The 17155-nt window shown below is 34.4% G+C and overlaps 1 protein-coding gene and 1 pseudogene across 10 annotated transcripts in view; one reads left to right on the top strand and one right to left on the bottom strand.

The window, feature by feature from the left end:
* The window catches only part of Dmd (dystrophin), a 2465896-nt gene that overhangs the window by 640498 nt on the left and 1808243 nt on the right, over positions 1-17155 (bottom strand). The gene's annotated exons all lie outside the window — the stretch shown is intronic.
* LOC127186101 (uncharacterized) lies at positions 14347-14453 on the top strand (annotated as a pseudogene).

Below are 17155 nucleotides of genomic sequence, written 5' to 3'. Positions count from 1 at the left end.
TGAAGATTTTAATAGTTAATATTTTACATTTAAAATTAAATTACCATGTAACATAAAAATCCATTCTTAGAAAGAATGATGAGTTTTGTAGATGAAATGTATTAAGTTCTTTCCCTCAGATAATTCATTGTAGAGAAGTATAGTTGTGCAGTTGCTTGTTTGTTCTTAATTTTTTAATTTTAATTTTTGGTGTGGAGGTTGCAAGGACTTAAGGTGGATATGAAAAGACAGGAATATAACTGGGTCTTGCTTGCATGATGTGAAACTCAAAAAAAAAATCAATAAATGTTGAAAAAACAGAAGAAAAAAATTTAAAGTTTAATTTCATAAAAATGTTTGTAGAAAACTTAAGTGAATGAGCCATGTACAACTAAGATAGCAGTTGTAGAGTCTTTCCTCAAGTTTTTCTACATAAAATCTTTCCAGAGTGGAATGACCTGGATGCTGAACCTAACAAGATTACCTTCCAATAAGACTTTTGACTGATCTTGCTATGGGGATATACATGGTAGATCCCCAAGGCCATGTAAGCTTCTCAGTATATTTGATTTTTTTGTGAGTACTACCAACCAAAATCTAATGGATTTGGTACATGGCAAAACAGTTTGGGAAATGCAGAAGTCTATAACCAAGGAATAGTTATATTTTCCTAACAAAATATTTGTAAACTAATGAGGTATAAAAAAGATATAGAAAATATAGTTTTAATGTATAAATTTGTTTGGATATTCTATTTGTATACTTTTGCAAATACATCTGTAAAATATATACATAACATGACGTACTATATCTAAAGAATTTTCTTGACCTTTCTTACATTTTTTGTTTGTTTGTTTGAGACAGTTTCATGGAACATGGTGTGAACTCCATATTAGAGTTGAGAATGACATTGAACTTATAACCCCGCTGCTTGTACCACTTTAGTGGCTGTTTATGTTTGCTGAGCTGGAGGCTGAACCCAGGATTTTGTGACTGGCAGGCTAGCAGTCTACTATTAACTGTGCCACATCTCTTGCTCTCTCACATAACAGAGCATTATTAGCATTCTGTGTGACAGTAAATAATCATATTACTTACCACTTAGAAAACTGTTAAATATGTAATATAATATTCTTTGTAGGCTCTGTACTATAATAGATATGTAGGACTTATCCACCTTGCTATTTGAAACAGTATAAATTTTATCCATACATTCCATGTCTTTGCACCACACAATAGAATTTCAAGAAGCAATCATTATTATTGGGATGAGTGTTGAGGAAAAATTCTAAAATCTTTGGCTCTTGGATGACCAGGGTGGATAAGTGACTGCTGGGGTTTATGGTGATAGTTCAGGGTTAGGGTTAAAAAGCTCAGATGCAACACAATATACATATTGTTTCCTAACTTTACTTTGATATGTGAAATAAACTTAAATGGATAATACATTAATAATCAGTGATCAGTCATAATTTCTCCATTGAAGACTATGTTCCATATCCATGTTGCTCAATATAATAGCCACGGGTTATTGAACATTTGAAATGTGGCTAGTACAAGTAAAGAAGTGATTTAAAGTTTCAGTTAACTGAATTTCAAATAGCCACCTGTGGCTAGTTTCTACTGTATTGGACAACACAGACTCACGGTGTTAGTTAACATAAGTGGTTGTTTTGGAAGTTACCTGAGACTATAAGAAAAAATACAACTATAGACAGCATGATTCAATTTTTGCCTTACACTGCTGTCGGTGACTTCTATAATGTAGTACTGGACTGCAAAACAACCAAAGTCTTTTATTACGCATTAATAGTAGGATCATCCCTTTACATTTATACTTCCATGCTGTTTTTGTAACAAGAAAGCCAAAATGACAGACTGAATAAGAATATTTAGATACATTAATATGAAGTCAAAAGGAAAAATATTACCCATTAGTTCAAATTATCTTGGCAGGCATGGGCACTTGTGTACTCAATATCCATTATTTTTTTATTAAGTAAAAGAACCCAAATATTATTGAGAACAGCTAGGTCTTAAGAGTAGGTCACTGATTTTCTCATTTTGAATTATGAATATAGAAACTCATGAAAATAAAGTACTCAATCCCCCTAGGATCTCTGGCAGTTAGGAACAGTATGGAGTAGGTCAACTTCTGTGTGATGATGCCAGAAAGTTTTTGCTTTCCTTAGAAATAGAGCAGTGCTATATCGAACATGTTCTTACTTGGATCATTTCATCACTCATTTTAAAACACAGACATGGTGCTTTCAAGTAGAATATCTGGGCAGTGGAAAGAAAGCCACATTCTGAAGGTGGCTGAGGGTGGAGAAAAGAATTTGGGGTACATGGTTTTATGGTATTTTCACAACCCTGGGATGCATTATTCTGTCTAGTTTACCTTGGCAGAGTAATAATGTCCTATCTAGGTAAGCCACCTCTAGTGATAATTGTGTCACATGCATCCAGCCAAAGGCAAAGTTAAGAGTATTATTTAGTAGGAGAAACCATTTAGATTATAAAATTATTGGAGTGTTTAGATTTATAATTTCTTTTTCTAAATGTAGTAAATTTACTTCTCAGAAACTTTCAATCATTCCTTGACCAAGAACAAACATGTCATTCTGAATTTAACAATTAAAATAATCATAGATCTGTTCATTAAGATGAAGTTCAATACATATATTTCTTCATTGTGTTTTGAAGGAGGTTTAAATTTATATCAAGTTGTAAAACATTAAGATTCAAATGGCTACATCCGAAAAAAAAATGGGTCCAGGAAAAGGAAACAATATCACAAGAAAATATAGTTGATGGAGAAAATAGCTTTTCACAGCATTTTTATTTAAAAGATGGAGATTAATATGATAAAGATATATTTCACAGAAAAGTCAGAAATCCATCTCTAAGACTTCAACATTCTGAGCAGTTTGTCTACCCCATATTACTCCTCATTGCACTCAAATTGAAGGAATGTGAACTTTGTCTGTGATTTGGTCACTTCATTATTGGATCTTGAAGAAATTCACACCTTGAAATATCTGAATGATTTTTACGTAAAAAGGTATTGATCCTAAAATAATGTATATTCTTATTTTTAGGTTACTTTTTAACAGAAAAATGATCCTTACAAATAGCTTCTTTCTTGCATCCATTTTCTCCAAATACTATCACCTGGCGCTAATAGCTATCCTCTTCTAGTACCTAACACCTATTATGTAACTTTAAAAAACTGTGTAAGCGTAAGAAAATGGTAATTTTGTATGTCTGTCATCTTTCTCATAGGACACTCAAATCAATCTCTGAAGGCTTATTTATTATTTCCTATGCTATGAAATTACCAAAAGGTTTGCTTTAATAAAATTGCTACATATGATGTTTCCCTTTCCTCATAATTGAGTACATAGTTGAAAACAAGAACATGAAGAAAGGGGTCAAGTAAAAATTATCCTCTTTTCTACATTTTTTAAAAGAATCAACTTAGTTTATCTTTAGTAGTCATCCTTTTATCCACAAGGCACATGTTCTAAGGCCGATAATGCTGGCCTAAAACTGCACATAACTTAAACTCAATAAATACTAGCTTTTCTCCACCTTGAGTAAGCACTCATCACATATTATCCTATCACAGCTGCTGTTGAAATTGAGACAGTAAAATCTATCCTCAATTTCATGTTTTTTTTGTTTGTTTGTTTTGTTGTTGTTGTTTTTTTTTTTTTTTTTTTTTTTTGACAATTCTACAGAGTTTGCTCTCACTGTAAATCATGGTAAGCTCATTATGTGATTTTTTTTCCTTCTTTCTTCAACAAACAACTTTCATCTTTTTACTTAAAGAAAGCATTTGTCTTCATTTGACAAGCTCAAATTGCTAGCATCACTAACTTTTAACTTTAGGACAATTTTTAAGTGAATGGGGCAGGGGAGTGTTATATGTGGATAAACACTATAGCATCAACAGAAGATTTGATCATCAACACAGCTATCAAAAGACCAACAGGAACAGATCATGGACAAATGAGACAAAGGGATAGCATAAAAGCTGTGAATTGGAAAGCTGGCAGGAGATTCATCATGGCACTCAGAAGAGTGACTAATTGAAAAGTACAAATAATTTAATTTTGAAAATTTCCAGTTAGACTTTACATCATGATTATTCACAGATAACTTAAGACATCTAAATTAAAACTGTAAATGAGAACATACTAACATATGTTGTTCCCTTACTCCTAATCTCTCCATGAATTTTATTTTTCTTATTTCTAGTTGCAAGGTTTACTTATGAGACTAAAGGTGGATATACATAAAATTAGTACTGTGTCATTAAAGTAATCATTGCAATGCCTATTCTGCTTTCATAATTAAATGGAAAATACATAGTTGTGATAAAACCTTTTGATTCTTGAAATAAATAATACATATTCTTTCCTTGAATAACTCATAAGAGATATATAGTTCTTTTATGTTGTGCTACTTGTTCATGCAGAATATAAAATACAAAGAGGATCTGAAACTCTGTGTGTATTATTAGCATTATATTCAAAGTTATTTTAAAAGCTGACTAAAATAATTCTAATAATTTTAAAAAGCCAAATATTTTTTCAATAGATTCATAAAAGGCTACAAGAAAACAGTTACACCCCTATGTTTTTCTTTTAAAATGAAAGCAACTATGATTGCCATGGAACTTACTGATCAATTATTGAAGTTACTGATACAAAAAATTTATTCACACATAACAAAAAATGTAATTCTCACTCCCACAGTACAAAGTGACAATCATCCAGATACAAGGGAAGAATATAAAAACAACTCAAATTTATCTTATATGAGAAGAAGATTAACATATTTTGCAGTCATTTATTCTCATGTATATTTGGCTGAAATAATCATAGTCTCTTATTCTTTGTGGTAATGACTATATTTTGCTAACTCTGTTTCCCTTAAAGAGGTTATATTCTACACTTACGAGATTATAGCCTTTTTAAGTTTGAATGCCCTTGAATGGAAACATTCAGCTGTTAGTAACACTGATCTCTGTGGCCAAGCATGCAAGAAGAAAGAGATGGGTGCAAATGTAGTCTTATCAAAAGTCTTTAAAAGGCAACTGATGCACATTTGTGGTGTTTATGTGGAACTGAGGGGTCTTTCACATGTTAGGAAAGTATTCTAGCATTGAGTGGCAGCCCTGGCTTCCTTCCTATCCCTTAAAGAAAAAAAGTGTTCCACTACTCACTATTTATCTTAGTATGTGCTGAAATTTGCTAGAGTCCAATATATATTTTATATCATATATATATATTGATTAAAGATAAACAAGATAGAAGAAATCACATATTTTGAAGTCACAAATACTGATGCATATCATTGTATATTTCAATTCAATTGAAATTCTTGAAAGAAGGTATAATAAAAACCGTGTACCTAACATGACATTAGCTCTAGATGCCCTAGGATTAAGATTAAAAAAAAAAAACCTTACCTCCTAACACTTTGTAAAATGGACATTAGCCACATAATACAAGATAACTACACTATAAAACAAAGACTAAAACATCAACCAAAGACAATGTATTATGTGGATCTAGACCTTCTGCTCAGATGTAGTAGTGCAGTCTCTGTGTGGATCCCATGTGTGGAGAGTAGGGACTACTTCAGACATGCACTCTAGCCACCAAATTTAGATCACTTCCCCCTGGCAGGACAGCCTTACCAGGGTACAGAGTAAGAGGTTACAGGTAGTGTAGATGAGACTTGACAGGCTGAGGTCAGATGTTAAGGGAGGAGGGCTCCCCTTTCTGAGGACTAAGGGAGGAAGGGAGAGGGAATGAGGGAGAGAGGGAAGGGGGATCAGGAGGAGATGAGAGAGGGGGATAAAATCCGGATGTGAACAATTTAAACTGCAGAACAAGCAGGTAATTTATATTGCTAATCCCACTATTGGAGAATAGCTCTGAGACTGGCTGAGACATGAATGTCTAGGCATAGACAATGCTTCCTGTTGGCTACAGAACCCCATACAAATCAATATTAGTCTTAATTCAAGCTTAAGGTGAAACATAAAAAACCAAAAGGCAGCAACTAAAATTTAGAATATAATAACATACTCTTTTCAAAGATTAAATTAGAAAACACAAAATTGTCCTTATCACTTTTTTGTAGGAGTTAGGGAATACTCCATATTTGAAAATGACAAAAATTATTTGCTGTAAAGAGACCCTAGGCTGAAGCAAAAAACATATACATTCTGTTAACAAAGGCAAATTTTTTCATTGGAATCCTACAAGATTTTTATGGAAAATATATTGCATTAGCTTTTTCTGAACTCATTTAAATACCACAATTCAATATTTTATATTTTGACAGAAAACTTTACAATGAATAGAATTGAAATATTAAAAATATGTATATTTGTAACTGTGACTTTGAATGGCTTCATATAGGTTATTTATCTTTAAGAAAAATTTGTATATGATATTTAAGTTTTACTACTTCTCAAGTCTCTGATGGAGTTAAAGACCAGATAGTTTAGTCTTACAATTAAGCTTAGTTGGGAAGGAGTTAAGATGCTTTTAGATCAAGATAGATGTCTTAAGTTAAAAGAGATGAGATATGATAGATAATGATTTTCATTCAGAAACTTACACCCAACAAGATAGGAAAAATGTTTACTTCAAGTTTGCCAAATACAAATAGCCAAATCATTATGAATGTAACATTTATATAATTCCTGATTGTCTCATGCTTCTTCCTGCTGTATGTAGGTTATTTTATTCCTGTGTAATATTATAAATGTATATGTTAAAAACAAACATAATAAAAAAGAAAAAAGAAGAATATATATATGATATAATTTTCATATAAAGCTTATAATAAAAGTTTTAAGAATTCTGTTTTCCTGTGTATTTGGAACTAGTGATTTTTCCATTTGAAGAAAGTTTACTTTTTTCATCATATTACTGATACAGACATCTTTATACCTTCAATGAAGATAATAGTGAATTTGGCTCCCACTCGATAAAGAAAGAAAAGTGAGTGAATGCGGAGCAGTGATCCATGGGTTAACAAGTTGTTCATTTGTTGGAAGATAACTGAAGCACAAAATTTGCAAATCTCTTGGGCCAGAAGAGAACATTATTTTTTGCAGAATGCAAACTATACTTCTGCATATGCAAGAATAGCATTCTTTGGTATGTTGTTTCATAAGGTTGTACAGAAATTAACTTAGCTGATAAAGTATGAGTAGTTGTTTTATTAAAAGAAGCACAAAAGCCTGAATAATCAGTCTCCTTGCCTAAGATGCTCGTCATGCAGCCTGTGAAATCTCTCAGATAACCACAGACATGAACAGAGTTTAGTTCATCGTGTTATCATTTTTCTTATAGAAAAAAGAAAATTTATAGAGAAAGGACTCACATAAAAAGAAATTTAATTTTTTTAACTCTAGATTTATGTTAGGACAATTCTAATTACTAAATGACCTTAGACCAATCCACTAAACTATCTATAATTTTTCTTAATTGTTCAGTACTGAAAAGTGTCTCAAAGATTTTCTGCCAGGATTTTGGCATTAGAACAAACTCAAAACCACCATTTGAGAGTTTGAGGCCAGCCTGGTCTACAAAGGAAACCCAGGACAGCCAAGTTTACACAGAGAAACCTTGTGTCGAAAAACCAAAACTGAAAACTGAAATAAAACAAAACCAACTAATATTATTTTAATCCCTCTTCCTTATTCTATCAAAACTTCTAAATATAGTCATTGGAGAAACTTTTGTCATCAAACTGTGGCTAAGCCTATTTAACAAACAATATGAAAATGATTATGGAATTTCTCATTTATGGTTTCAAAACAGATATGGTCAGAATTTAAAAGTAACAACAATTTCACTAAGGATTTTGGTTTTTACTGACAATACATTTTACCACATACAAGTAATTATTTCCACTTTCAATATACACTGAACCCACAAAACTGCCTAATCTTTGGATAATGGAATCCTCTAGGTAATTGTGTAAATATGTAGTTCAAAAATAATTCTCAAACAGTACTATTGTCATCTTTCCTAGCTTGGCCAACTCGTCTCAAGTCCAAACTTGAAGTCTTATTACAATCTAAAAGTAACAACTGAAGAAGTGGCTGTCTTTGACAATGTTGCATGCCTTTGGATCCCTTTACCCTAACTGGGTTGCCTAAAAGATGTGCCTAGTCCTACTGCACCTTGATATGCCCAGGCAGGTTGATAGCCATGGGAGGCTTCCTTTTTCTGAGGAGAAGAGGAAGGATAGATGAGGGAGTTAGGGGAGGTGAGAGGGAGAGACTGGAAGGGAAGGAGCAAGGGGAAACTGTAATTGAAATGTAAATAAATTATTTTAAAATATGTAAAGTACCTTTGCCAATTCAACTCTTTATTCCATACAATTGCTGTGTTTTGGATTTATTCATAAATGACCCTGAAAGTCTGGCCAAAATGACTTGGAAAACACAATAATTACAACACACTTTCATATATCAGCACCATAAGTGATAACTATCTGCCTAAATCTTATTTATTGATTGCAACATTAGTTTTCACTGTAAGAATTTTCTTTTTTGTACACTACTCTCTTCCTCATCTCTTTCTGTATTCTTTCTTTCCCTTCCTCCTTTTATTTTTCTTCCCTAATTTTTTCCTTTTGTTTTCTTGTCCCTTGTCTTCTAATGGTCAGATTGAATAATAATTTATAGGGGAAATTATCTAGACATGTCTTCCTTTTCATCTAAGATCATATAAGAAAGGTAATCTTATTAATTATTATTAAAATAATTTTGTTTCCAAGCAGTTGTTTTATACATGTTTTAAAAAGGGAACAGCATTTTAATTAGATTTTTGTGATACTAAAATACACATTAAAATCCATTTATGTTATTATTTTAAACTTTTAGGAAATGGCTTGAGTTTCATTCAATTTCTATTTTAAAGGCTTAATTTGCATATAATGAGTCTATATTCCTTTGAAACATAGTCTATTTCTGAGTCTGAATTTTATCAGTAGAGCTGATTAGTTTTTCAAGTGGACACACTTTCATATTTTAATAAAATTTTAGTCTCAACTTTCACCTTCCTTAGCTAACATAATTCACTTAGGAAAATTATTTGTATTTACAAACTCTAGCAATCCCTCATTTCTTTTTTTTTTTTTTTTTTTTTGGATAGGATACATGTTTAAGATGATAGAATATACTTTTATTAAAATGCTTTGCATTATGCAAATACAATTCTTTTTAACATTTTTATTATATTGTAGACTATATGAGCTTCATTCCATTTTGCTTTTAATGTTCAAACTTCAAACCTTGAAGCCTCACCATTCTATAGTAACTATATTCTTTTTAAGGTTTTAAAAGTTATTTTGAATTTTATATAACAGAAGATTGCCTTTGCTCAGTGTACAGTTCTATATCTGACTAAATGTAAGATACCTTCCACGACTACCACATCCAGGTACAGAACTTCTCATTATGGTCTCTTCTTGTCACTGCTCATATGCTTGAAGTAATCTTATTTTCCTATTTCTCATTCTCTTGTAATGGAGTGGAAAACCTATAGAATCAACTAACCAGGCCCATAGAGGCACATAGAGATTGAAATGCCAACGAAAAGGCATGGATGGGATGGACCTAACCTTCTGCACACATGTAACAGTTGTACATCTCATTCTTCATGTCCTCCTAAAGCAGGAGCAGAAGTTGACTATATTGCCTGCCTTTGGATCCCTTTCCCCTAACAGGACTGGTACAATAGAAGATGCACCTAGTCTTACTACAATCTGATATGTCAAAACTGCATGATATCTATGGAAGGTTCCCCCTTTTCTGAGGAGAAAGAGTGGAGCGGTTAACAAGGGAGGGTAAGTGAGAGGGAGGAATTGGGTGGAGAGGAGAGAGGGAAAGTGGTGACCTGGATGTAAAGTAAATAAATAACTTACTAAAACGAAGAAAAAAAAATCACAAAACCACAAATAAATGATTTAATGAAGCAACTTAAGTCTTTGAAAAAACAAAAGCAAAGCTAACTCAGGCCCATGAAAGTGAATACATAAACAGTAGAGCAGAAATTAATGAAACAAAAATTATGCAAATAATCAATGAATCTAAGACTTATTCTTGAGGAGATAAAAAACAATCTACACACCTCTGGCTGAACAACAACAACAACAACAACAGCAACAACAGGCTCCAAACTACCGAAATCATAACTGAGCAAGAAAACACTACAATAGACACCAATGAAATTCATAGTGTTGTAAATAGTATTAAATTAATATTAAAACTAGTGATTGACATGACCATGATTTGATCAGCTAACAATTAACTTCTATAATTTATTTATCCTAAACACCCTGCAATAGCACTCTCAAAGTATTGGAAGTAAACCTTGTATTATAATTGAGTTGTATGGGTACATTAACTCATATTAAAGAAGAAATATATATTATGTGTGTGAAGAATAAACTTACTTCTGAATTCTATACCACTGTATCTAGAATTAAACTTATTTTGCATCTATATACAAAAATTCTGTACCAGTGAATTAAAAAATCCTTGTGAGTGGCAACTGAGGTATTAAGTTGAGGAATAGATTCACTAATCTCTCTCACATCGCTGAGTCTAACCTTGTTTTCTTTCTAAAGTTAAAGCAACATGAGATAAAAAATGTAAACAGACCCATAGCAAATATGTTTCTCATTCAAAGCATCACATTTACCAACAAATTATTTTAATAAAATTAATAATAAATTTAAATAAAGTTTAATGTAAATTTGCTATACCCAGGTACTAAGTATTGTGTCAAAGTTGACAAACAAACATGCTTAAAATGTTTATAAAGTGTTTTTACATTTATTTATACTTATCTTAAACTAGAGGCAACTCATAAGGCCCTCAACTTGGGAATAGTTAAGTTATGTTATGTCCAGGAAAAGAAATTATACTTAGTACTAAACATGATTGAAATATCAATACTTGTGGCAACATGAATTGATCTCAAGTTCTACTGTATGACTGGATTTATATGACTTCTAAACAAATGAAATTCTAAGACATAGGCCATCCATCATTTCTGAAAATACAAATTTATTTGTAAAATTATATGATGCAGTTGATATGATTGTGTACATAAGTAACCAAAAATTTCCACCAGAGAACTCTTACAGCTGATAAACACCCTAAGCAAAGTGGATGAAGACAAAATTAACTAAAAAGAAAACCAATAGCCCTCTTGTATATAAAGGACAAACAGGCTGAGAATCAAATATAGGGAAGCCACACCCTTCACAATAGCCACAAATAATATAAAGTATCTTGTTGTAATTCTAAGACCTATTAAGACCTATATGAAAAGAACTTCAAGTCTCCGAAGAAATAAGTTGAGGAAGATATTACAAGATGGAAAGATGTCTGATGCTCATGGATCAGTAGGATTAACATAGTAAAAATGGCCATCTTACCAAAGTCAATCTACATATTCAATTCAAGCCCCATCAAAATATCAACTCATTTCTTACAGACCTTGAAAGAACAATTCTAATCTTCATATAGCAAAAAACCAAAAAACCTAGACTAGCTAAAACAATCCTATACAATAGAACTATGGGAGGTATCTCAATCCCTTACTTCAAGCTATACTACAGAACAATAGTAATAAAAACTGCATGTAAGTGGGATAGAAATAGATTGGTTTATCAATGGAATTGAATTGAAGACTCAGAAATAAACCCACACATCTTACAGAAACTTGATTTTTGAGGAGCCAAATCCATACAATGGAAAAAAGAAAGGATCTTCACCAAATGGTCCTATATAACTGGGTGTTCACATGTAGAAAAATGCAGAGGTCCTTATTTATCATCCTGCATAAAACTCAAATCCAAGTTGACTAAAGACCTCAACATAAAACCAGATGCACTAAATCTGTTAGAAAAAAAGTGGGGAAGAGTCATGAACTCATTGGCACAGGAGACAACTTCCCAACCAGAACATCAACAGCTCAGGCTCTAAGATCAACAGTTAATAAATGGGACCTCTTTAAACTGAAAAACTTCTTTAAGGCAAATGACACTGTCAGTATAATGAAGTGGCAGTCTACAGATTGGGAAAAGATCTTTATCAATCCTTCTTCCAACAAAAGGTTAATATCCAAAATATATAAAGAACATGAAACCATAAACACCAACAAATAGCCCCTTTAAAAATTGGACCCAGAGCTAAACAGAGAATTTTCGATAGAGGAATTTTGAATGCCCAAGAACCATTTAAGGAAATACTCAATGTCCTTAGCCATCAGGGAAATGCAAATCAAAGTGACTCTGTGATTCCATCTAAGATGGCTAAGATCAAAAAATCAAGTGACAGCATGTGCTGTCAAGGATGTGGAGAAAGGGAACACACCTCCATTGCTGGTGGGAGTGCAAATTTGTACAACCACTTTGGGAATAAATCTGGAACTTTCTCAGAAAAAGTACCTCAAGATCCAGTTACACAACTCCTTTCATATATCTAAAAGCTGCTCCTCCATACAACAAGGACATTTGCTGATCTATGTTCATAGCAGCCTCATTTATAATAGCCAGAATCTGATAATAATCTAAATTTCTCTCAAAAAAGGATAGATTTTAAAAACCTGTGGTACATTTACACAATGGAATACTACTCAGCTATTAAAAACAAGGAAGCCGTGAAATTTGCTGGTAAATGGATGTAACTAGAAAAGATCATCCTGAGTGAGGTAACCCAGACCCAGAATGACACAAATTGTATATACTCAGATGCCATATAGTACAGGATAAACATAGTACAATTCACAGACCCAAAGAAAGTAAGTAAATAGGAGGACCCAAGGGAGGATGCTTAAATATCACTCAGAAGGGGGAATAGAATAGAGAGTGGAAGTGGTTGAAGAGAGAAGTAGTAGAGGGAAGAGAGGTAAACAAGGGTAATAATACCTGGGGAGAGTGCGGAATAGAGGATAAAGAGCTTGCAGAGAGAAGAGAAACTGTGGGCAGAGGCATCTTTTTGACCATCTGGAGACCTAAGATAGGGTAGGATTCTGAGAGGATATGAGGATGACTCTGGCAGACTCCTAGTAGCAAGCATCATGGAGACTGAAGAGGACACCCCCTAACTAATCAGGACTCCTAGTAGATGGAGCGGAACACCAACCCACCCACAAGAGCTTCAATCCAAAATTTACCCTGCTTATAAGATGTGTACATTTATAGATGGAGCAGAGACTGGGGGAATGTCCAACCAATGCCTGGCCTAACCTGAGACCCACCCCGTGGAAGTGAGCCAATACCTGACACTGTTAAGGATACTCTGCTATGCTTGAAGACAGAAGCCTAGCATAGCTATGTCAGTGCATTGAAACAGATGCTGAGACTCAAAACCAAACACTGGGCAAAGCGGGGAGTATTGTGAAAAAGTGAGGGAAACAGTAGAAGGACCAGGAAGTGAAAGGAGCTCCACAAGAAGACCAACAGAGTCAAATAACTAGAGCCCAGGGTGACATGCGGAGACTGAAGCACCACCCAAGTACTATGCATAGACTGGGCCGAGGTCCCTTATACAGATGTACCCAATAAGCAGCAAAGAATTCATGTGGTTCCTATAGTAAGTGGAGCTGAGACTGACTCTGGCATGGATTCTGATGCCTGCTATTTGCCTGTCAGGCCAAAGGGGAAGAGGATGTGTTCAGTTCTGATGTGACTTGTTGAGCTTAAAACATCTATCCAGACATAAAAACATCTTAACCCTTAAACAAACTTAATTGTAGGACTATCTGGTCTTCAAACAGAGACTTGAGAGGTAATAAAATTTAATTACCTTAGTATACTGGAAGTATACGTTAGCAGCTTCCTAAATGAAAAAATGACAGAGACAGTTTGCTGCCTGAACAGTCACCGAAACTCTCTATAACATTGGTGTTGACTCTGTTTCTTAGCAATTAAACTTTATTATACAACCCAACTAGCTTATACAAGAGGGAAAAAGGTTAAAGGGACAAAAGAGTGAACCTTCCGGTAGCTGTTCCACAGGACGGGTCCTTAGGTGTCTCTCTGGCCTGCGTGCTGGTCCAGCTGGTCCGCTGCCTCCCCCCCCCCTTCCCCAACTGCCTGAGTCACGTGGAAAGGACCGGCTCCTTCTCCCGGTGAGGGTCCATTAGAACGACAATAGTCCAGGTGGGGTTCCCAGGTCTGCTTCCTGAATTCCAGACCCAGGATGGCTCCACTCAGTCTGTCACAAGGTACTAATGGGGTGCCCAAGGGTAAAACCCGCCAAGACTGCTCCCACCTGTGACAAGGCCTATTCTTTCCCACACATTGGAGCATATTGCTTCTTGGCCTTTTGGCTAAGATCAAGTGTAGTATCTGTTCTTATAAGTTTAAAATATTTAACGTTAATGTTCAATGTCTAAAGGTACCAAAAGCTAGCTCATTCAAATAATATATCTTTGTACCATTTTTGAAGCCAATATTTGACTTCATTGAGTGATTATGTTCTTATATGAATCTTATAAATTCAATACTAAATTATCTTTGGGACATATTGTGTCTTGTTATATCACTGTACCTAACTTATAAATCATAACATACCTCCAAATTTCAGTATATTAAAAATGGAACCTCATCATCACATTTCACTCACATTATCCACCAATCAATCTACATTTATCACAAATTAAATCACTAAATTAAATGACACAGGTAAATTTTAGTTGGGTTAATGGCATATTGGTTATATTTATTTGTGGTCAAGATAATTCACAGTTGAGGTAATTTTGCTTATATACAGAGAACCATCCTACAATAAACCACATTTGCTCTGTTCTCTAATATGCTCTGCATGTTCTCTCCTTAGGTCAGTGGACATTGATTACTTATGGGTTGCTCAGCATCTTTGTATTCATTCATTGTCAATTGATTTCAATTTCCTTGATATAAAATTACCTTAGGCTAAACGTGAGGGATTTTGCAATTTTAAGGTTCTCTGCTTTACACTTTTTATGTGACTTGTGTGACCTAAGTAACTCAGTTGGTCTGTATTTTTGGCTGTAGCTTCTGAAGTCACAAAGGATGAAGAAAATAATGTATCATAGGGACTTAAATAGTTCCTGCTACTCATGTGTCCAGACATGTTTAGGTTGTGTTCTTTTTCTACTTCTTATTCTCTTACCTGATGGTAATACTTATATTTACCTTGTTTCATTTAACTGCTTAATGATTTCTGTTGCTTGCACTTAAAGAACCCTGACAGATAACAAAGCAAATTATATTTTCTGATATTATTTTCCTGTTTAAAATCATTTAAGGATGGCCATCACATGTCAAGGCTCTCAAAGAAGTCTGTTTGGCAAGGGCTCACAATTGTCAAGCCTTACTCTTACCTATTCAGTTTCATCATTTTTTTCATCACACAACCTCAACTTCAGTGACATTCAATCACAACTTTGGCAACAAATGTCTTTCACCCTCTTTGTGTAAAGAATATTTTGTACCTTCTGTTTGTGCTGTCCACATTTCCTCTAAATGATTAATTCTAATCTCTTCTTCACTGTTTGAATTAACTTCTTGAAGTTATTCCTGATTGTGTTATCTTGGTTTAAATTTTCACTGGAGTAAGCCCTGAGATTATCACACAAATAAGCCAAGGGAAGTACAAAGCCATGTTTTTAACAGTTAAGAATCTGGACCAGACTCCTTGAGTTTAAATCTCATCACAGTCTCCTTTATCTTTGATCTTGGATACAGTATTTAACTGTGTATTTATATTCATTTTCCTGTATTATTGTAAACATTAGATACTACACAAGACATATTTAGATAAGTGACTGATGTATTATGAGTGATAAATATGTTGTGGCTATTATTCTAAACTGTGGTAGTCAGAATGGTCACAGCACCTATAGGCCCATATATTTATTTCAATGCTTGGTTGCCAGTTGGTAGACTGTAATGATTAGGAGATGGTATTGTTGGAGGAGATGTGGTCTTGTTGGGGAAGTGTCTTACTGGAAGTGGATTTTAGAACCAAGTCTTTCTGCCTACTACATATGGATTGGGATATGAAGCTCTCAGCTCCCTCATGCCTGTCTGCTTCCCACCATAATGACAATGAATTAACTCTTTGAAACTGTAAGTAAGCCTTCATTTAAACACTTTCTTTAGTGTGAATTGACTTAGTCATGGTGTTTCTTCACTGCAATAGGACAGTAACTAAGACAGTACCGCTACAGTGTTATTTTTTTCCCATTTCAAGCTTTTAAAAGAAATTATTCACTATACTTCTTGATTGTAGCCTCCTCCTGGTATCACCCTTCCCTTTACCCTGTCTCCCCTAGACCTCAGAAAGGGGCAGTCCTCTTCCCATCTTCTAACCTTAGCCTATTATGTCTCATCTGGACTGCCTGTATCCTCTTCCTCTGTGGCCTGACAAGGCTGTCCTGCCAGGGGGAAGTGATCAATGAGTGGGCACCTGAGTCCATGTCAGAGGTAGTCCCTACTCCCCATATTATGGGACCCACAAGGGGACTGTGCTGCCTATCAACTACATCTGAGCAGAGAGTCTAGGTCCTCACCATGCATGGTTCTTGGTTGGTGCATCAGTCTCTGCAGCCCCTCTAACCCAGGCCTAGATTTGTTGGCTCTCTTGGTTTCCTTGTGGAGCTCCTGTCCCCTCCAGGTCCTTCTATTCCCCAACACTTCAACAAAACTCCCTGTGTTCCACCACAAAGTTTGGCTGTGATTCTCACCATCTGCTTCCATCCTCTGCTGAGTGGAGTCTTTCAGAGGCCCTTTGTGATAGGTTCTATTCCTGTTTCTTCTCTTCAACTGCTTCTGATGTCCATTCTATTTGCCCTTTTGAATGAGAATTAAGCATCCTCTCTAGGATCCTCCTTATTATTTAGATACTTTAGGCTTGTGTATTGTAGTGTGGTTACCCTGTATTATGTGGCAAATATCTGCTTATGAGTGAGTTATATCCCATGCTTGTCTTTCTGGGTCTGAGTTACCTCACTCAGGATGATCTTTTCTTTCTTTTTTTTTTTAAATTATTTTTTAAATTTTTTTTATTAATTTATTCTTGTTACATCTCAATGTTTATCCCATCCCTTGTATCCTCCCATTCTTTTCTCCCTCC

Source organism: Acomys russatus, chromosome X (genome assembly GCF_903995435.1).
Source record: "Acomys russatus chromosome X, mAcoRus1.1, whole genome shotgun sequence".
NCBI classification, from domain to species: Eukaryota; Metazoa; Chordata; class Mammalia; order Rodentia; family Muridae; genus Acomys; species Acomys russatus.
Note: the sequence above shows the minus strand (reverse complement) of the source record. Positions and strands in the feature narration are given on the sequence as shown.